This window comes from Oncorhynchus nerka, linkage group LG27 (genome assembly GCF_034236695.1).
Source record: "Oncorhynchus nerka isolate Pitt River linkage group LG27, Oner_Uvic_2.0, whole genome shotgun sequence".
NCBI lineage: Eukaryota > Metazoa > Chordata > Actinopteri > Salmoniformes > Salmonidae > Oncorhynchus > Oncorhynchus nerka.
The window spans coordinates 106,513,126-106,519,610 of record NC_088422.1 but is presented as its reverse complement, the minus strand read 5'-3'; positions in this window follow the sequence as shown (position 1 = coordinate 106,519,610).

Here is a 6,485-nt window from a genome sequence, read left to right as displayed (position 1 = left end):
AGCTATTTTCACTGCCTCCACATAGGAGACCTGCTAGATGGCCCTGATCCGAGCTACTGCAACCTCCTTCATCCATACAGGGCACTCCGGAAACGTGCTTCCCATCACAACAACATGCTTCATCTGACTCTTCAACTACTACATAGTTATTCCTTTGACCAAAACGTGCCACGTGTCCAAACTTTTTACAATTGTAACAATTCTGTACATACGGTCTCAGCTCATATCTCACATATCCAAGTTTTACATGTCATGAGAACCGTTCTCGCTGCTGGTGAGTCTCTGATCCACCTCTACGCAGACGACACCATTCTGTATACTTCTGTCCCTTCTTTGGACACTGAGTTAACAACCCTCCAGACGAGCTTCAATGCCATACAACTCTCCTTCCGTGGCCTCCAACTTCTCTTTAAATACAAGTAAAACTAAATCCATGCTCTTCAACCGATCGCTACCTGCACCTGCCCGCCCATCCAACATCACTACTCTGGACGGCTCTGACTTAGAATACGTGGACAACTACAAATACCTAGGTGTCTGGTTAGACTGTAAACTCTCCTTCCAGACTCACATCAAACATCTCCAATCCAAAATTAAATTTAGAATCAGCTTCCTATTTCGCAACAAAGCATCCTTCACTCACGCCGCCAAACATACCCTTGTAAAACTGACCATCCTACCGATCCTCGACTTCGGCGATGTCATTTACAAAATAGCTTCCAGCACTCTAGTCAGCAAACTGGATGCAGTCTATCACAGTGCCATCCGTTATGTCACCAACGCCCCATATACTACCCACCACTGCAACCTGTACGCTCTCGTTGGCTGCCCCTCGCTTCATATTCGTCGCCAAACCCACTGGCTCCAGGTCATCTTTAAGTCTGTGCTAGGTAAAGCCCCGCCTTATCTCAGCTCACTGGTCACCATAGCAGCACCCACCCGTAGCACGCACTCCAGCAGGTATATCTCACTGGTCACCCCCAAAGCCAATTCTTCCTTTGGCCGCCTCTCCTTCCAGTTCTCTGCTGCCAATGACTGGAACGAATTGCAAAAGTCACTGAAGCTGGAGATTCTTACCTCCCTCACTAGCTTAAAGCACCAGCTGTCAGAGCAGCTCACAGATCACTGCACCTGTACATAGCCCATCTGTAAATAACCCATCCAATCTACCTCATCCCCATACAGTATTTATTTATTTATCTTGCTCCTTTGCACGCCAGTATGTCTACTTGCACATTCATCTTCTGCACATCATACCATGACAGTGTTTAATTGGTATATTGTAATTACTTCTCCACCATGGCCTATATATTGCCTTAACTCCCTTATCTTACCTCATTTGCACTCACTGTAAATATACTTTTTTCTACTGTATTATTGACTGTATGTTTGTTTTACTCCATGTGTAACTCTGTGTTGTTGTATGTGTCGAATTGCTATGCTTTATCTTGGCCAGGTCGCAGTTGCAAATGAGAACTTGTTCTCAACTAGCCTACCTGGTTAAATAAAGGTGAAATTAAATTACATTTAAAAAGATATACATATACACATACATACACATATATATATATATATATACATATATACACACACACACTGAGATGCAGTTACTCAAAGAATGCAGCAGGTGGCTCCACAACTACACACAGTACATATACACATACAGTACATATACACATACAGTACATATACACATACAGTACATATACACATACAGTACATATCAAATCAAATCAAATCACATTTTATTTGTCACATACACATGGTTAGCAGCGAAATGCTTGTGCTTCTAGTTCCGACAATGCAGTAATAACCAACAAGTAATCTAACTAACAATTCCAAAACTACTGTCTTATACACAGTGTAAGGGGATAAAGAATATGTACATAAGGATATATGAGTGAGTGATGGTACAGAGCAGCATACAGTAGATGGTATCGAGTACAGTATATACATATGAGATGAGTATGTAAACAAAGTGGCATAGTTTAAAGTGGCTAGTGATACATGTATTACATAAAGATGCAGTATATATAGTACATACAGTACATATACAGCACAACTACACATACAGCACAACTACACATACAGTACAACTACACATACAGTACATATACACATACAGTACACATACAGTACAACTACACATACAGTACATATACACATACAGTACACATACAGTACAACTACACATACAGTACAACTACACATACAGTACATATACACATACAGTACACATACACTACAACTACACATACAGTACAACTACACATACAGTACAACTACACATACAGTACATATACACATACAGTACACATACACTACAACTACACATACAGTACAACTACACATACAGTACATATACACATACAGTACACATACACTACAACTACACATACAGTACAACTACACATACAGTACAACTACACATACAGTACAACTACACATACAGTACATATACACATACAGTACACATACACTACAACTACACATACAGTACAACTACACATACAGTACAACTACACATACAGTACATATACACATACAGTACACATACAGTACAACTACACATACAGTACAACTACACATACAGTACATATACACATACAGTACACATACACTACAACTACACATACAGTACAACTACACATACAGTACATATACACATACAGTACATATACACATACAGTACACATACACTACAACTACACATACAGTACAACTACACATACACTACAACTACACATACAGTACAACTACACATACAGTACATATACACATACAGTACAACTACACATACAGTACATATACACATACAGTACACATACAGTACAACTACACATACAGCACATATACACATATAGTACATATACATATACACATATATACATACAGTACAGAAACACATACAGTACAGAAACACATACAGTACATATACACATACAGTGCATATACACATACAGTACATATACACATACAGTACATATACAGCACAACTACACATACAGTACAGAAACACATACAGTACAGAAACACATACAGTACATATACACATACAGTGCATATACACATACAGTACATATACACATACAGTACATATACACATACAGTACATATACAGCACAACTACACATACAGTACAGAAACACATACAGTACAGAAACACATACAGTACATATACACATACAGTACATATACAGTACAACTACACATACAGTACATATACACATACAGTACAGAAACACATATAGTACAGAAACACATACAGTACATATACACATACAGTACATATACAGTACAACTACACATACAGTACAGAAACACATACAGTACAGAAACACATACAGTACATATACACATACAGTACATATACACATACAGTACATATACAGTACAACTACACATACAGTACACATACACATACAGTACATATACACATACAGTACATATACACATACAGTACATATACACATACAGTACATATACACATACAGTACAGATACACATACAGTACATATACACATACAGTACATATACACAACCTGGCAGCTTAATTATGACCAAACTAATACAACTAAGGATGTCTGTTTCAACCCTGTAACACATAGCAACCTGAAGACACCTCCAATAGAAGGTGTTTTTCCTCAAAGGGATGTCTGTTACCCATAGCAACCTGAAGACACCTCCAATAGAAGGTGTTTTTCCTCAAAGGGATGTCTGTTTCAACCCTGTTACACATAGCAACCTGAAGACACCTCCAATAGAAGGTGTTTTTCCTCAAAGGGATGTCTGGTTCAACCCTGTTACCCATAGCAACCTGAACACACCTCCAATAGAAGGTGTTTTTCCTCAAAGGGATGTCTGTTTCAACCCTGTTACTCATAGCAACCTGAGGACACCTCCAATAGAAGGTGTTTTTCCTCAAAGGGATGTCTGGTTCAACCCTGTTACCCATAGCAACCTGAAGACACCTCCAATAGAAGGTGTTTTTCCTCAAAGGGATGTCTGTTTCAACCCTGTCACACATAGCAACCTGAAGACACCTCCAATAGAAGGTGTTTTTCCTCAAAGGGATGTCTGTTACCCATAGCAACCTGAACACACCTCCAATATAAGGTGTTTTTCCTCAAAGGGATGTCTGGTTCAACCCTGTTACACATAGCAACCTGAAGACACCTCCAATAGAAGGTGTTTGTCCTCAAAGGGATGTCTGTTTCAACCCTGTTACCCATAGCAACCTGAAGACACCTCCAATAGAAGGTGTTTTTCCTCAAAGGGATGTCTGTTTCAACCCTGTTACCCATAGCAACCTGAACACACCTCCAATAGAAGGTGTTTTTCCTCAAAGGGATGTCTGTTTCAACCCTGTTACCCATAGCAACCTGAACACACCTCCAATAGAAGGTGTTTTTCCTCAAAGGGACGTCTGTTTCAACCCTGTTACCCATAGCAACCTGAAGACGCCTCCAATAGAAGGTGTTTTTCCTCAAAGGGATGTCTGTTTCAACACTGTTACCCATAGCAACCTGAAGACACCTCCAATAGAAGGTGTTTTTCCTCAAAGGGATGTCTGTTTCAACACTGTTACCCATAGCAACCTGAAGACACCTCCAATAGAAGGTGTTTTTCCTCAAAGGGATGTCTGTTACACATAGCAACCTGAACACACCTCCAATAGAAGGTGTTTTTCCTCAAAGGGATGTCACGTGTCCTACTTACAGCACCAGTCAACAGTTTGGACTCATTCCAGGGTTTGTCTTTATGTTTACTATTTTCTACATTGTAGAATAATAGTGAAGGCATCAAAACTATGAAAAAAACACATATGGAATCATGTAGTAACCAAAAAAGTGTTAAACAAATCAACATATATTTTATATTCTTCAAAGTAGCCGCACTTTGCCTTGATGACAGCTTTGCATTATCTTGGCGTTCTCTCAACCAGCTTCACCTGGGGGAAAAGAACAGATGGAAATCCAGTGTTTCTACTGACCAGCTGGCAAGTGTCTTCACTGACAATTTCAACCTATCCTTCCTGTTTTCAACATTTAGAGTCCATCATTAGTGCTTTAGAAGCTCCAGCTCTTCCTGTTTTCAACCTTTAGAGTCCATCATTAGTGCTTTAGGAGCCACAGCTCTTCCTGTTTTCAACATTTAGAGTCCATCATTAGTGCTTTAGGAGCTCCAGCTCTTCCTGTTTTCAACATTTAGAGTCCATCATTAGTGCTTTAGAAGCTCCAGCTCTTCCTGTTTTCAACATTTAGAGTCCATCATTAGTGCTTTAGAAGCTCCAGCTCTTCCTGTTTTCAACATTTAGAGTCCATCATTAGTGCTTTAGAAGCTCCAGCTCTTCCTGTTTTCAACATTTAGAGTCCATCATTAGTGCTTTAGAAGCTCCAGCTCTTCCTGTTTTCAACATTTAGAGTCCATCATTAGTGCTTTAGGAGCCACAGCTCTTCCTGTTTTCAACATTTAGAGTCCATCATTAGTGCTTTAGGAGCCACAGCTCTTCCTGTTTTCAACATTTATAGAGTCCATCATTAGTGCTTTAGGAGCCACAGCTCTTCCTGTTTTCAACATTTAGAGTCCATCATTAGTGCTTTAGGAGCCACAGCTCTTCCTGTTTTCAACATTTAGAGTCCATCATTAGTGCTTTAGGAGCCACAGCTCTTCCTGTTTTCAACATTTAGAGTCCATCATTAGAGCTTTAGAAGTCCCAGACCTTCTTACACATCATCATCCATTACATCCTCTCAAAATGCCCTTCCTCCTGAATGGGCACATAGTTAACAACAAACAGATGCTCATTACCATGTGTGACCTGCTGGTAGTAATCAGGGCCTGCATTCCAAACTTCATCCTATTCCCTAGATAGCCCTATAGGCTCTGGTCTAAAGTCGTGCACTATATAGGGAATAGGGTGCCATAGGGCTCTGGTCTAAAGTAGTGCACTATATAGGGAATAGGGTTCTATAGGGCTCTGGTCTAAAGTAGTGCACTATATAGGGAATAGGGTGCCATAGGGCTCTGGTCTAAAGTAGTGCACTATATAGGGAATAGGGTTCTATAGGGCTCTGGTCTAAAGTAGTGCACTATATGGGGAATAGGGTTCCATTTGGAACACAAATAGGGTTACTTCAACATGAGTGGCCCAGGAGAAGGAGAGCATCAGAGATGGTCAAGGTAGGTGGGCCAGCCTTTATGGACACGCTTTATGAGGATTTAACAAATGCAAGTTGACAGGCATGACATCCAGTGGACAGAGGGGGTCATGTTGGTACAGACGCTCAGTGACTCACTATGCTGGTTAGTGGGTGGTCACTGTCTCTCTGATAGTCAGCTGAAGAAACCTGCAGTTCTAACAACAACAAACCAACTTGTACAAATGGGTGTATTTACCAGTCAGCTCATCTAAACATAAGAAGGGGACGCGACTTCTACATGTTACGCAGCGTAAACAGCCTAACATATCCAGTGAAACAGCC